At 33.1% G+C, this 17,843-nt stretch overlaps 1 protein-coding gene across 1 annotated transcript in view; it reads right to left on the reverse strand.

The window, feature by feature from the left end:
• Positions 1-1,983: 1,983 nt before the first annotated feature.
• The window catches only part of LOC117908489 (mediator of RNA polymerase II transcription subunit 15a-like), a 63,657-nt gene continuing 47,797 nt past the window's right edge, over positions 1,984-17,843 (reverse strand). Inside the window, exon 5 of the transcript XR_004650200.1 lies at positions 1,984-2,056. The gene's annotated coding sequence lies outside the window, so the exon portion shown is untranslated. The remainder of the gene's footprint in view (positions 2,057-17,843) is intronic.

Genomic DNA, 17,843 nt, shown 5'->3' on the forward strand with positions numbered 1-17,843 from the left:
TAGTGCATCTAGCTTATACTACTTAAGAAATAGCAAAAACCAAAAGAATTATTAGCCCAAAACCATAATGAATTCATAATCATGAAAATGTTATCATGACTTGGCATGGAACAAATAGTCCCTATTCAAAACCTACAAATATAAGTAAATTTCAAGGCTATGGCCCACACCATAATGACAACAATTACAAATTGAAAGGATTTGCACTATTACAAATCGAAGTGATATCCATAGTGCATCCAGCTTATACTACTTAATAAAAAATTGCAGAAACCAAATGAATTATCAGCCCAAAACCATAATGAATTAAAATCATCAAAATGTTTCCATGACTTGGCATGGAACAAATAGTCCCTATGTATATATAGTGTCAGAAGCCTCTTCCCCAAATTGATATAGGATATCACAACATCTCTCCAGCTTGGTTTTCCATTTTAGTTAATGGAACTAAAAATATTGGTGGTTACAGAATTTACCAATGGTTAAATCTTCTGTTGAGATTATTTTCCTCCACTTGCCTCTTACCATAATTAAATGACAAATTCCTTTAATGTTGACGCATCTTGAAGGTCTAGTGAACATTCCTGCTTGTAGAGTAACATGAAAGAGGACTGTAGTTTGAGGTTCTAGAATCATGGGATGGTGGCCATGGATTTCTTAATAAGTAAAAAATCACCACAGGGGATCTCTATAGGCATTGCTTAGTGTGTGGCATTTTGAAGGACATACCGAGATAGGTGATGACAACTTCCAAGGGTTCATGGGATTATGAGAAGTGGATGTTAAAAGGATGTAGCACCAAATTCATGAAGTACATTTGTTTTTCTGGCTTATCATTTTAACCAACAAAATTAGCTCTCTTGTGCCATGAACTTAAGATGACTAATTGGAAGGTGGTTTTTTATTGTCCAATTTATAAAATGAGTGAGATTTATCATTCAAATGAGGGCATGATCTCAACCTCCATTACAATATATGGAATGATTTATCATTCAAATGAAAAAATACTGGGACACATCATAGGTGCTTGAGTACATATAATTAATTTTCTAAAAAAAATGAAAAATCTAAAGAAATTATAATTCCTCATGGAAACCATTCTCAGGACCACTTCTTTGAAGGGAAATACTGGCGACCTATAATCAAACACTTGAATGTTGGCTAAGTCAAGCTGCCCCACAAGCTAGTCTGCATGTCGTCTGCTGTCTGCTTGAGTAGCAACCAAGCCTTCACATGATCTCTCATCAAACCTTGGTCCATCAGCTTGCATGCTGAATAGGCACTCGTGGGTGCAAAGCATCATCCAATGCAGCCTTGGTACCACATCATCCAAGTCAAGATGCTAACACACAACCCTATCCCTACCCCCCAATCCAATCTAAAGGAAATGGGAAAAAGAAGTAGCTAGCTACTCCCATACACACCCCTCCTTTGCGCTTCTAGGAGCTCAAATCATAGACCATTTATCCAATTAATTCGATACTCCTTTCCATAACCCTATCCCTCCAACCCAAAGAAAGGGAGGAAAGCAGTAGCCACTAACTACTTCCATACCCTATTCAATACAAATCGTCCTGCATAAATTAAGCTCAGCCACAAATTTTTTATTGCCTAACAAGAGGAATGTGTAGCCATGGAAATAGAAAAAGAATTATACAAGTGTGTACACATATAATACATGGGTGCACACAATAAATGTAATGCATGTCAAGTGTAACTACAAAATGGAAGAAGAATATTGATGTGTTACCTAAACTTCTATTGTGGCATTTCATAAAAGCAAGATTTCCACCAGTGCATTTCATAAAATGCAAAATTTCCACTGTTGCAGTTCATAGAAGCAAAATTTTAATTGTTGCATTTCATAAAAAAAACACATTGCTTCTTCAAGTTGTTACATGGATCTGAGGGCCTTTTTCCTAGCAAGGGATTTCTTGTCATTAGGGGATTTTTTGCTGTGACCGGCAGAGTTGGATGGCAGAGAATTGGTTGCAACATTAAAAGATTTTGTTTCCATTGTCAACATCTTCAAAGATATTTTCCGGAGGTAATCAGACTAAATTAGAAGTAAAAATAAAAATATATCAATTCATCAAATTATTAATGACAAAGTAAGATAAGATAGTATCAAGTTTTGCACTTTAATCTTTTACACTAAGGATAGATACAAAAAATGCTCATAGGTCTTAAGGAATGGTTGAGTAAATACTAGCATGATGGATATACTTGGCTTGTGGCAGCAGAATAAATCTTTTCCTCAAACCTTTCAACAATTTTCCTTAGTTCATGCAATCCCTCTGGTCCAGAAATAGGAAGATGTCTCTTCAATGTGTCCATGCTAGACATAAAAAAAACGTTAAATTGTAATGGGTTATTCTTATGCAATCATTGGTTCAAAAAAAAATATTAAATAGGAACTCATGTTAGTTGTGCACTGACCATGTCACATAAATTTCCAACCATAAAACAATATTGCATGAAACAGGAATTTAGAGTAAATAGAAAATTTTTATTAAGGAAAGGAAAGGAAAGGAACTAACATCCCATAATAAGAGGGGGTTTAAGGGTAAGACAACCAGAAAGCTTGTATATTTATAGGATTCCATGCTTACATCCCTTCTTTTGAACAAGTCAAACACAAAAGATTGTCTCTTGCAATTTACTGCACATTCTAATACCTTTTTTCTAGTTCCTATTTTTTAATGATCATATTTGAACTTCCTCATGTATTGATTTCTAATGTATCTAACATGCTCACAAAAACTTATTATGTCTTGCCTAACTTGAACTCCCAAATACAAGAATCAATGAAATTCAATTATATTCCCCTAAACAATTCATGGAATGCCAGCTTACATTTCAATTAGACCAAGGATTACAACAAGTTCTTTGGTCACTATACTTATTTCTTGCCAATAGGAGAAATCGGTTTCGAGGTTAGAGGCCAAGAATATTTTTAGACCACCTATGTAGACTAGCCTAACCTAGACTAATATTGCTTTTGTTAGAATATGATATACAAAATATGGGTCCAATTCTTGATAACTTAAAACTTTAAGGAAAATTAATTACTTAACAGAATCAAATTTTAGGTTATTTAGAGGTCTCGAGTTGAAATCACTCCCCCATTTATTTATTTGTCTAATTATGTGTAATCACAAATGTATGATTTATCTACCACTACTATGATTTGGGAGGATTGAGATTTGTCTGCTACTACCATGATTTATGTCTCTCATGGCAGGTGTAGGGCCACATGCATGCAATAGCAAATGTGTGATTTGTCAATCATGGGTGGCCATAGGTGCATGATAAAAATGTGTAATTTATCTGTCACTAATATGGTTTGTCTCTCACACCCAAGGTGGGTATAGGGACATGTTTATCACTATTTGTCTATCACTATTGCAATTTGAGAGGATGATCACAAATGTATGTTTTCTTTGTCACTATTAGGCTCGTGTTTTTAGTGGAAGCATTTCTGAAAGTGTCTTTAGGAGAATTACCAATCTAATGTTTCTTAAAAAAAAAATATTACAATAATGATTTTTCAAAATTTTGAAAGTATTTTTTAATTTTGTTAAATATCTAATTTTTTTTTTAAATAATTTTTAGGTTAACAATAATTTCTAAAATTACTGTCAAATGCACTATTATATTCAGCCATTTCAAAAAAAAATTACATATATATATATATATATAGATAGATAGATAGATATTTTGAAACTAACTTGAAAATATTTTTTTTAAATGGTTTCTTTTTGTTATTTACAACAAAAATGGTTTTCAATTATTATTATTCTTTTTTAATTCTAACTTGAAAAACAGGTTTAACAAACTTTCGACAAATATAAATTTTTGAAAATTTGTTTTAAAAATAAATTATTATTTTTAGAACAAATCTTAGGTGGTTTTATTTATTTTTATATCAAATAATAATTTAAAATATAAATAATTTTTTGAAAACTTTAATATGGGACACAAATTGGTTTTTTTTTTTTTTTTTTTTTTCTGTCCTTCAATTTGTTTAAGTTAAAGTATTGTAATTGATATTTTAAATAATTTTTTATTTTGATAGGAAATTTAACCTATAGTTAAATAAATCATTATATTATTTAAAAACAAAATTTTAATATTTTTCATCTTTTATAGAAGAACCCTAATTAAGCAATCTTAGGACCCGTTTGGCATATTTTCTGAAAATTGCTTTTAAAAACTATTTTTTATTTCATTTTAATTTTAAAAAATATAAAAAATGTTTTTAATTATTATTTTTAAAAATTTGCTTTATGTTGTAAAACAAGGACAAATACAATGCAAATCAAAGTAGTAGAGATGAAATATATCTTACTTTGATATATAATAAGGAAGAAGAAATCAGAGAAAATAGTTGAGAGAATGAAAAGAAAGAGAGAGAATGAGAGGAAGAATTTTTCTTTCTTTTTCTCGGGATGTGTATTACAGGAGACGGGAAGCCCTTTTATAGGCTTTCCAAATGGCTTCCATTAATATCCCCATTAATGAATATTAATGAAACTCATAAATAACATTAATGGCTTCCATTAATGAGTATTAATGGAAGTCATAAATAATACTTAATTAACATTAATGTGGTGACATTCATTACTACAATTATAACACTCCCCCTTGGATGTCCACCACATTGAAAGAATATGCCTCATTAAAACCTTGCTAGTAAAAAACCCTATAGGAAAACTTAGCGAAGGAAAAAGAGTACAATATTCTTTTCTTGGTATATTAGGATTGCCTCGTTAAAAACCTTGCCAGTAAAACCCAGTAGGACAAAACCTGGACGAAGGAAAAAAGAGTACAGTACACTAACACCCTTTTACAAGCATACTCCCCCTCATGTCGATATCCTTGAGTTGACGCATTCCAATCATGTGTATTAACTTCTTGAATGTTGAGGTTGGCAATGATTTTGTGAATAAATCTGCTAGATTATCACTTAAGCGTATTTGTTGCACATCAATTTCACCACTCTTTTGGAGTTCATGTGTATAAAAGAATTTTGGTGAAATGTGTTTAGTTCTATCTCCTTTAATATAACCCCCTGTTATTTGTGCAATGCATGCAGTATTATCTTCAAATAATATTGTCGGGTCACCTTTGATAGAGGAGAGTCCACATGATTCCCGAATATGTTGGATCATAGATCTTAGCCAATATACATTCATGACTTACTTCATGAATTGCTAGTATTTCTGAATGATTTGATGATGTGGCCACCATTGTTTGTTTGACAGATCTCCATGAAATAGCAGTACCATTGCAATTAAACACATACCCTGTTTGTGATCTACCTTTATGTAGATCTGAAAGATATCCTGCATCTGCATATCCAAGCAATTGTTGCTTTAATTCCCTTGAGTAAAATAAACACATATCAGTAGTTCTGCGAAGATAACGCAATATATGTTTGATACCATTCCAATGTCTTCGAGTTGGAGTGGAACTGTATCTTGCTAATAAATTGACAGAAAAGGCAATGTCTGGATGTGTACAATTGGCAAGATACATAAGTGCACCAATAACACTAAGATATAGTACTTCAGGACCAAGTAACTCTTCATCCTTTTCGCAAGGACGAAACGGGTCCTTTTTCACATCAAGTGATCGGACAATCATTGGAGAACTTAAAGGATGCACTTTATCCATATAAACACGCTTCAAAACTTTCTTTATGTATGTTGATTGATGTACTAAAACTCCATTTGGAAAATGCTCGATCTGCAGGCCAAGACAAAATTTTGTTTTTCCAAGATCTTTCATCTCAAATTCCTTTTTCAAGTAACTTGTTGTTCTTGTGAGCTCTTCAGGAGTTCCAACAAGATTTAAGTCATCAACATACACTGCAATAATTGCAAATCCGGTTTCTAATTTCTTAATGAAGATGCATGGGCATATAGGGTTATTCACATACCCTTCTTTTAGTAAGTATTCGCTAAGGCGATTGTACCACATGCGTCCAGATTGCTTTAATCGATACAAGGATCGTTGTAACTTGATTGAGTACATGCTACGAGACTTTGTATTATTTGCTTCAGGCAATTTAAATCCTTCGGGGATTTTCATGTATATATCATTATCCATGGATCCGTATAAATATGTTGTAATAACATCCATGAGACGCATATCCAGTCCTTCTGAGACTGCCAAACTAATTAAGAAACGAAATGTGATTGCGTCCATGACTGGAGAATACGTTTCCTCGTAGTCAATACCAGGTCTCTGCGAGAAACCTTGTGCTACTAATCGCGCTTTATATCTTATGATCTCATTATTCTCATTGCGCTTTCGTACAAATACCCATTTGTACCCAACAGACTTTACATCTTCAGGTATTTGGACTATAGGTCCAAAAACTTCTCATTTTGTTAATGAGTTTAACTCTGCCTGTATAGCTTCTTTCCATTTTGGCCAATCATTTCTATGTTTACATTCTTCCACATTTCGTGGTTCGGGATCTTCATCATTTCTTATGATATCAGAGGCCACTTGGAAAGCAAAAATATTGTTAATAACAATATTATTTCGATCCCATTTTTCCCCCATGTGTACATAACTTATTGAGATCTCAATATTTTCAGGTACCTGTGCCTCTTCAGGGGCTTCTCGTTCAATATGTGGATCTTCAAGGGTTTCTTGTTCAATATGTACATCTTCGGGGGCTTCTTGTTCAATATGTGCCTCTTTAAGGGCTTTCTGCGTTATTTGTGCCTCTTCTAGGGCTATAGATTTATCAATTTTAAACTGATCAGTCATTTTGATGGCCTCTTCTAAAGTGCCAAGTTTTTCTTGGGTTCTCCTCTTCCGAGGAGTTACATCCTTTGAGCCGACAGGTCTACCACGCTTCAAGCGTATCTTAGATTCATTTGTTAATTGTCCTACAGGGACATCAATCCGTGCTGGAGTATTTGCAGTCGGGATATGTGACTTTGTCACTTTCTTTATATCAATGAATGCATCTGGTAATTGATTTGCAAGATTTTGCAAATGAATGATCCTTTGAACTTCTAGTTCACATTGATTTGTACGAGGATCAAGATAGGTCATAGTAGATGTTTTCCAACTAATTTCTCGTCATTCTTCAAGAATCAACTTTTCTCCCCCTAATGACGGGAAAACACTCTCATTAAAATGACAATCTGCAAAGTGGGCTGTAAAAACATCGTCTGTCAAAGGTTCAAGATATTTTATGATACATGGAGAATCAAAACCTACATAAATCCCAAGTCTTCGTTGGGGACCCATTTTAGTGCGTTGTGTAGGTGCAATTGGTACATGTACTGCACAACCAAAGATTCATAAGTGAGAGATATTTGGTTGTTTTCCAAGCACAAGTTGTGGAGGAGAGTATTCATGGTAAGTTGTAGGTCGAATACGAACTAAAGTTGCAGCATGCATAATAGCATGACCCCAGGCGGAAATAAGTAATTTGGTTTTCATTAGTAATGGTCGAGCTATTAACTGGAGACGTTTGATGAAGGATTCTGCTAAACCATTTTGGGTATGAGTATGAGCAATAGGATGCTCAATATTTATCCCTACTGACATGCAATAGTCAATGAATGTTTGAGAAGTAAATTCGCCAGCATTATCAAGACATATTGTCTTAATTGGATAATCTGAAAATTGTGCTCGTAATATGATTATTTGTGCAAGGAGTCTAGCAAAGGCAACGTTATGTGTAGAAAGGAGACAAACATGTGACCACCTAATGGAAGCATCTATTAAGATCATAAAATAATGGAATGGTCCACATGGTGGATGGATAGGCCCACATATGTCCCCATGTATTCTTTCTAAAAAGATTGGTGACTCATATATGACTTTAGTAAAACATGGTATGATTATCAATTTACCTTGTGAACAGGCAGCACATGAGTATTCATTGGGCGAAAGAATCTTCTGGTTCTTTAGTGGATGCCCATGTGAGTGTTTGATTATTCGACGCATCATTGAAGACCCTGGGTGACGGCCTGTCATGCCAAAGGATAAAAACTTTTGGGTTGTTGAACTTCTGGTTTATGACAACATATGATTCAATAGGCTTTATAGTTGTATGTACAGCCCAGAGGAGAAAGCCGGGAGTTTTTCCATTATAAGCTTCTGGCCAGATATAATGGAAGTAACGTAAAAATATTCTACATTATCTTCATTCATAGTTTCAATATGATATCCATTTCTACGGATATCTTTAAAACTGAGCAAATTTCTTCCGGATTTGCTAGAATATAAAGCGTCATTTATATGGAATCTAGTTCCATTTGGCAACGTTATGTTTGCTCTTCCAGAGCCTTCAACTAAGTTTGTAGTACCAGATATGGTACTTACATTAGCCTTTATTAATGTCAATTCGAGGAAATATTTTTTATCTCGAAGAATTGTGTGCGTGGTCACACAGTCTGCGAGACATACATCATCCTCATTCATCTTGAGACCAAATAACACATGGATTTCAGATATAACAAAAAAAAAAAAAAAAAAACAAGGCATAATGTAAATAACAAAGTAAATCAGATGTAAATATAAGACATAATAATATATTATTTCATATATAAAGTAACATCAATCAATGTTAATTTTCTCATCATTTATCAAATGGTCTGTTTTTTCATTGGGACCTAAAAAAAAAATCAATGTCATAGTAGGTTAGGTCCAATCCATCACTATCGGTAAAGTTCATCTCTATCTCTTTTCCTTTAACATGTATTGATGCTTGGTAAAGGTCGACCAAATGTTTGGGCATACGACAGGTACATGACCAATACCCCTTAATACCACATCTATAACAATTATTCTCATGATTCTTAGGAGGTTTATCTTGTAAACGCTTCCCATTTTCTTGTTTTGCCTCAGTATTATTCCATTTCGTATTGTTCCACTTCTGGTGGTGCAATGAGACTTTCATTTTCTGAGAATTATTACTATAAGAACCATGGTATCGGGGATTTCTTTCACGACCACAATCACGTTCTCATCCACGTCCACGAGTTTGGGACGATATTGCATTCACTTCAGGGAATGATTCAAATCTAGTTGGATGAGACTGGTGATTTATCATCAAAAGCTATTTTTTTTTTTATAAAAAAAACCTTCATGGAGATGATGATGAAGGAAAATCAATGCTTTTGCGCGATCCTACAGGGATGCTTGATTTCCTTGTTTGATCATAGCTCCAAGGTCCATTGCATCAAGATGTAATTCAGTATCAAGGATCCAAGATAGATAGTTCTTTCCCGAAATGTCAAGTGCCACAAATTCGAGTTTTGTGATATTCGACATTGTAAAATAATTTCATATATATGACAAAACAATATTATTAGAATGAGTTATAATAACTTGATAGCATTGGTATAACTTTGATTATAAACAAAATCAAATAATTTGTTTATAACTTTTAACAATAAACAAATCAACAATAATATAAATATGCAAAATTTTATTCTATATAAATAACTTCAAGTTTAAGATACGAGAATTACCTTCAGAGCAATTCGTGCTGATAACGTGTTGTAAAACAAGGACAAATACAATGCAAATCAAAGTAGTAGAGATGAAATATATCTTACTTTGATATATAATAAGGAAGAAGAAATCAGAGAAAAGAGTTGAGAGAATGAAAAGAGAGAGAGAGAATGAGAGGAAGAATTTTTCTTTCTTTTTCTCGGGATGTGTATTACAGGAGACGGGAAGCCCTTTTATAGGCTTTCCAAATGGCTTCCATTAATATCCCCATTAATGAATATTAATGAAACTCATAAATAACATTAATGGCTTCCATTAATGAGTATTAATGGAAGTCATAAATAATACTTAATTAACATTAATGTGGTGACATTCATTACTACAATTATAACATTTTAAAAATAAATTATTATTTTTAGAACAAATCTTAGGTGTTTTTAATTATTTTTTATATTAAATAATAATTTAAAATATAAATAATTTTTTGAAAACTTTAATATGGGACACAAATTGGTTTTCCTTTTTTTCTTTTTTCCTTTTTTTTTTCCTTCAATTTGTTTAAGTTAAAGTATTGTAATTGATATTTAAGTTAAAAATTTAATCACCATGTACCCAAAGATTGGGTTGTGCCAAATTTATTTTTGACCTGAATTGGGCCCATTGGCTTGCCCAACTTGAATTTTGGGCCTCACCTCAAATAAAAACGAAGCTCGAACCTGAACCCCTTAAAAATATATGGGCCAGATTGGGCTAAGAATTAAATTCCTCATAATAGGCATCCAACCAAGGGAATGAAAGTACCGAGGGGGCTTGCATTTTAGTTGGGCCTTTTCAATCTTTTGTTTGTTGGAATGAAAGGACCCAATGGGCTTGTATTTTTAGTTGGGCCCTCCAATTATTTTTTAACCTCATCTTAAATAGCCCAAGGACCCAAAAGAAAAAAAAAATTGTTTTCCTTGAGAAGTATATCCCAACGCCTCCTAAATAAATTGTTTATATTTTACTATAAACTTTTATAAATAGAAATTTCAATATTATAATAAATAAATATTACTGCCTTTTTTTTGTTGAGAAAATCGCTTTTAATTAGTTAAAGGGAAATTTAACTAGGTTGTACCTAAGGTGCACTAAGGTTGTACCTAAGGTACATTAAGGAAGTACCTTTACACTATTAAGGTAGTACCTAAGGTTCCAATTGATTAACCAATCACAACATAATAATGGCATGCTTGTATCTGGAATGCAATTAAAGAAATTGTGTCTTGAGTAGAAAAGTTCTAACAACGTTCATCTTCAAATGATGTTCTCCATCTATAATGAATGCCAAAGCTAGGTCATATTAACATAACTCTTCGGGACATGGGCTTAAATAGAAGGAAGGGTTTTGCTCATGGTTTGTCCTCTCCGCACTTTTCACTAAGAGTTGTGATGGAAGGGAAATGGAGATCCAATATAATTAACATGAATCATAAAAACTTGCGTTCTTTACCATGTATGTATGTCCTCACCACTTCCAATTAGCTAATTATAGGGCAAGGGAACAATCACCAATATTCTGCATCCATTTATAGTGACATGTAGAAGAAACATATGCTACATATAAAGAACACACTGTCTATAACTGAATAAATTCTTCCTTAACAAGTTATATACTTTTTGCTAAAATAGCATGTTGATGCATTACCAGCATCACCATCATACAACAATCTTACATAACAACCCATCCATGTTAGCAAATAAATGCAAAATAGATTTATATCTTCCCTTCAATCAAATGATTCCAACTACCATGCAAGTGGTAAATCACTTCCAAGCATTAATCATGGTCCCATATCTAATGCTGCAAAAGAAGAGGTCTAATATATTGATACAAACATATTGGCAAATTATCATAACAAAACTAAACTAGGGTTACAATGAGATTTTTATAAGTAAACCAAGTCCAGTATAGGATGCCTAAAACAAGGGTGCTAACCAAGTACTCACAAGTCACAAAGTTCACGTTTTAGGGGGTAGGGTGGGGTTTGGAACAGGGGGTTGCTCACCATGGCTCAACATCTACAAAAGAAGTTCATTCTCTTAGAAAGTTTTATTTCACTCTCACCTCACATCATAGGACAAGAGAGTCACTCTCTATGTAATACCTAGTACTAATGAATTAAATAGGCAATAAGGATTATTTTAGTACTTAACTTTAAGCATGCTTAATTAGATGTTAAAACTAGTTCAGTGCTAATCATGTTTAATTATGATATAAATTTTGATTAAGGTTAAGTAGGATTAGTTAATGACCTAAGCATACTTAGTAGGTTCTTAGGGACTGATTAGGGTTATGAAAACCTAAAGGACTAATGGGCAATTATGGGTTTTATTTTTGATAACTTGAAGGACTAAAGTGCAAAATTGGGAAATTGAAGTTAGTGGAATGCCACCTCCTACTTGGGTGGATTGGTGGCAGCCATGTGGCCTACCACCTCATGCTTGGCTGCATGGAGACCCCTTTAAAAGGGGTTGCAGCTCGTTTTGCATTAGTTCACCTGCAGCAACTTGGCTTAGAGAGAGAGTGTGTAGATTTGAGGTAAGCAAGTTGTTTAATTTTGTAATTTTTGTTTATTTTGTAATTAGCTATAAACCTGTTTTAGTTAAAAATCATAATTAATTAAGGATTAAAGTATTTTAGCTTAAGTATTTTATTAATGGTAAGATCAACATGAATCTTTGTTTAATTTGGTTTGATTGAAAAATAGATTAGTAAACATGTGATTAATTAGGTTATTTGGACACTTAGGATTTGTTAATAGGTTAGGCTTTAAGAAAATTAAAAGAATTAGTGTTTGGTAATTAATTGGGGAATATGAGAATTAAAAAAAAATAATAACAGAAAGTTGTTAAATATTAGTAAGAAAGAAAATTTTCATAACTTTTAATTGTGTAAATTTTAATGGTTAAGAAACCTAAATTATGTTGTTTATTTCAATTCCTCGTAATATGCAAAGATCGCCTACATAGAAGAAACACAAAAAGGAAATTGGTGTAAGGTAGGGAATTTTATGCTATTCTATGGTGTATCTAATATCTTTCCTTGAATCATTTGTTGGCTGAAGGGAGTTCATTTTTTATTTTTCATTTTCAAGAAACTGAATCAAATAAGCGATAAGAATCAATTCTTTTCTTTTCCATGATTTTCTCCGCAACCAAACACACAGTTATCTTAGCAAGAGCATTAAAATAACACCAAACCTGAAAATTCTTGCCATGCAAAGCAAAATCCAGATGCAAATATTAGTCAAAACAAAAAAAAAATTCAAAATTATTAAACCCTTGTTTGGCTGAAAACATAGAGGAATGCATTATTTATTTTTTATTTTTTTAAAAAAAAACTAGACTTTGAACCAAAAACTTCCATTTCTTATATATTCCCCAGCTTTTCTCTGGAACCAAACCAGAAACCCAAAAAAATTCCCATTCTCACCAAACAATACTGATGGTTCCAAATCCGACTATTCGAAATAAGAAAACGAGATCCACCCAACAAAAAACCAGAAAAAAGTAACGATAATTATGAAGAAGGAGAGTAGGAGAGAGCCAGAGGATATTACAGATTAGGGATCAGGATCTCAGCTGACGATGACGAGGAGTTGACATGACTCCATATACATCAATTTGTTGAAGGTCACTTAACTTCTTCTACTACTCTAAGGCTACTTGAAAAAAAGCTATATGAAGTTGTGGCCTAAAAGAGTTACGCTGCAACATCATGAAAAATAAATTCAATGCAGATTTTCTTACCATTACATTCTTATCCTCCAACCTCCTTGCTGCAACTACAACAACCTCATTTTGCATGCAAATTAAAATAGAATGTTGTCAAAATAGTTCCTCAAAACTTGAAGAACCTTACTTTTAGTATAATAAGCTAAAACATCTCGACATCGCTCTAGCAATATTTCCAAAATGGCTTGCTTGATTTGAAGCCGAATAGATTTTGAACTAACTTTACCCTCAATGATGAGAAACAAAAACAACAAAGAAATAAGCTTAAATGGAAACTAGGATGGCATCCCATTGATGGAAAACCTTAGGAAGTTAGAATGACCAATGATAGAACCTAGGATGGCGTCCTAATTATGAGAAACCAAAGGAACGAACAATGAACATAGGTCAAACCTAGGATTGCATCCAAATGTTTGGAACCCAAAGGGACTAAGAACAAACCTAGATTGTCACACCTCGATTTTTATTTTTTAAAAAAACTGAACAATTGATACTCAAATATAGTATATGTAATACCTAGCACCAATGAATTAAATAGGCAATAATGATTATATTAGTACTTAACTTTAAACGTGTTTAGTTAGATGTTAAAACTAGTTTAGTGTCAATCCTTTTTAATTGTGAATTAAACTTTGATTAAGGTTAAGTGAGATTAGTTAATGACTTAACCATGCTTATTAAGTTCTTAGGGGCTGATTATAGTTATGAAAAACTAAAGGACTAATGGGCAATTATGGGTTTTATTTTTGATAACTTGAAGGACTAAAGTGCAAAATTGGGAAGTTGGAGTTAGTGGCAGCCAAGTGGCATGCTACCTCTTACTTGGGTGGATTGGTGGCAGCCATGTGGCCTACCACCTCCTACTTGGCTGCATGGAGAGCCCTATATAAGGGCTTGCAACTCGTTTTGCACCATTTTAACAGCAGTAGCTTGGGTTAGAGAGAGGATCTTGAGAGAGAAAGTGAAGATTTAAGCTAAGCAAGTTGTTTAATTTAGTAATTTTGGTTTATTTTAGTTCCTAATGGTATGCTGAAACAAATTAACCGTAAAATTTGTGTAAAAGTTGAGTGTTATTAGCTATAAACATGTTTTAGTTAAAAATCATAATTAATTAGGGATTTAAGTATTTTATTAATGATAAGATCAACATAAATCTTATTTAATTGAAAAATATATTAGTGAACATGTGATTAATTAGGTTATTTGGACACTTGGGATTTGTTAATAGGTTAGACTTTAAGAAAATCAAAACAATTAGTGTTTGGTAATTAATTAGAGAATTTTATAATTAAAAAATTAGCAACAGTAAATTATATAAATCTTCATCGTTAGGAAGTCTAAATTATGTGTTTCATTTCAATTCCTTGTAATAGGTAAAGATCGCCTACGTAAAAGAATCACAGTGTGAAAGTTCGTGTAAGGTAGGGAATATTATAACATCCCATGGTGTATCTGATTTCTCTCCTTGAAACATTTATTGGAAATTTCATGTCATTTCTATGATTTCATAAAATGTTTTAATGTGTCACTATATCTTGGTTTATTGCGCTGAAATATTACGTTGAGATTGGAACATATATTGGTATGAATATTCATGGTTCTGTGTTGTGGAAAATGGTTCATGGTGTGGTTGCATGGTTCTGTGTTGTAGAATAATCAAAGATGATATTCAGAGTCTATGATTTCATAAAATGTTTTAATGTGTCACTATATCTTGGTTTATTGCGCTGAAATATTACGTTGAGATTGGAACATATATTGGTATGAAGATTCATGGTTCTGTGTTGTGGAAAATGGTTCATGGTGTGGTTGCATGGTTCTGTGTTATAGAATAATCAAAGATGATAGATATTCAGACAATTGATTGGTGGGAAGTGTTTATGTGATGCTACAGGCATCATCTTTTGATATATTGTTTATGTGGGATCGTGGGTCCTTGGGTCCTTGGGTGAAAGTCCCTAAAGCCCTCGAGGAAGACACTCCGATGTGGGTGTATGGGGTTGGTCTTGCCCTTGGGTTTAATTCCCTAAAGACACAGGGTTGGTCCTACCCCTGGGTTTTAGTCCCTAAAGACACAGGGTTGGTCCTACCCTTGGGTATGAGTACTAAAAGACACGGGGTATGACTTGCCCTTGGGTGATGTCCATAAATAGTCATTATTATATTGACCAAGTATCTTGTGGAGCATTGATATCTGATATATAGATTGGTGGGGATGAGCAGTTTATCAGTTATGAAAGGATGGACGAGGAAAAGCAAAGATGAAACTAGCAAACATATGCATACATGTTTGACATGATTACATATTTGTTAATGGTTATAAAATGTTTATCATGCATTCTATTACATGTTTAATTCAAAAATTTTAAGGGTATGCTTAGGATGGTTATAAACTTTCCTACTGAGTTGTGAACCCACCCTATCCCTTCCACCTTTAAATGCAAGTAAGAAGACCTATGCAAGAAATAATGTTTGAGCATTGCTTTACTGTGATTGGATGTTGTTTGCTCACATTGATAATGTTTTGAGGCTTTGCCTTTGTATTAAAGATTGAATCTTTTTGTACGAATGATGTTATATATATATATATATATATATATATATATATATATTTGTTAGGTACACTTGTAGTATGGGCTACCCATAGTGAACCATGGGGTTTTGGTATATGTAAATTAATGTAGTACAAGTTTCTTTAGTCAAACGAAACATATTTTGTTAATTAATAGTTACGAAGTTTAATATAAGATGCACTCTTTATAATAGGTTTTGCATATCCTCCTTTTGCACAAAATTAAGAAGGAACTCAGCATTTAAATTTTGGTATCCCCATATCTTTGAGAGCATTTATACTGTATTTGAGAATCAATTGTTCAGTTTAAGAAAAAAGAAAAACCAAGGTGTGACAATATAAGTGCTCTCAAAGAGATGGGGATACAAAAATATAAATGCTACGTACCTTCTTGATTTTGTGCAAAAAGAGGATATGCAAAACCTATAATAAAGAGTACATCTTGTATTAAACTTTGTAACTATTAGTTAACAAAACATGTTTCATTTCATAAAAGAAACTTGTACTACATTAATTTACATATGCGCCAACCCCATGGTTCACTACGGGTAGCCCATACTACAAGTGTACCTAACAAATATATATATATATATATATATAACATCATTTCTACGAAAAGATTTAGTCTTTAATACAAAGGCAAAGTCTCAAAACAGTATCAATGCGAACAAATAGCATCCAATCACAGTAAAGCAATGCTTAAGCATTATTTCCAGCATAGGTTTTCTACTTGCATTTAAAGGTGGAAGGGATAAGGTGGGTTCACAACTCAGTAGGAAAGTTTATAATCATCCTAAGCATACCCTTAAAAACTTTGAATTAAACATGTAATATAATGCATGATAAACATTTTATAACCATTAACAAATATGCAATCATGTCAAACATGTATGCATGTGTTTACTGGTTTCATCTTTGCTTTTCCTCCCATCCTTTCATAACTAATAAACTGCTCAGCCCCACCAATCTATATATCAGATATCAATGCTCCATAAGATACTCGGTCAATATAATAATGACTATTTATGGATATCACCCAAGGACAAGTCATATCTCGTGTCTTTTGGGACTTATACCCAAGGGTAGGACCAACCTTGTGTCTTTAGGGATTTAACCCAAGGGTAGGACTAACCCCGTGTCTTTAGGGAGTTAAACCGAGGGGCAAGACCAACCCCATACACCCATACACTTATATTGTCACACCCCGATTTTTTTCTTCTTTTTTTTTTCTTTTAAACTAAACAATTGCTCCTCAAATACAGTATAAGTGCTCTCAAAGATATGGGGATACAAAAATTTAAATGCTGAGTTCCTTCTTGATTTTGTGCAAAAGGAGGATGCAAAACCTATTATAAAGAGTGCATCTTATATTAAACTTCGTAGCTATTAGTTAACAAAATATGTTTCATTTCACAAAAGAAACTTGTACTACATTACTTTACATATACCAAAACCCCATGGTTCATTACGGGTAGTCCATACTACAAGTGTACCTAACAAATATATTTATATATATAACATCATTTCTACAAAAAGATTCAGTCTTTAATACAAAGGCAAAGCCTCAAAACACTATCAATGCGAACAAACAACATCCAATCATAGTAAAGCAATGCTTAAGCATTATTTCCTGCATAGGTCTTTTGACCTACATCTAAAGGTGGAAGGGATAAGGCGCATTCACAACTCAGTAGGAAAGTTTATAGCCATCCTAAGTATACCCTTAAAAACGTTAAATTAAACATGTAATAGCATGCACGATAAATATTTAATAACCATTAACAAATATGCAATCATGTCAAACATGTATGCATGTGTTTGTAGGTTTCATCTTTACTTTTCCTTGTACATCCTTCCACAACTGATAAACTGTTCACCCCCACCAATCTATACATAAGATATCAAAGCTCCACAAGATACACGATCAATATAATAATGACTATTATGGGACATTACCCAAGGGCACGTTATACCCCATGTCTTTTGGGACTCATACCTAAGGGCA

The sequence above is a fragment of the Vitis riparia genome, chromosome 19 (assembly GCF_004353265.1).
Source record: "Vitis riparia cultivar Riparia Gloire de Montpellier isolate 1030 chromosome 19, EGFV_Vit.rip_1.0, whole genome shotgun sequence".
Taxonomy (NCBI): domain Eukaryota; kingdom Viridiplantae; phylum Streptophyta; class Magnoliopsida; order Vitales; family Vitaceae; genus Vitis; species Vitis riparia.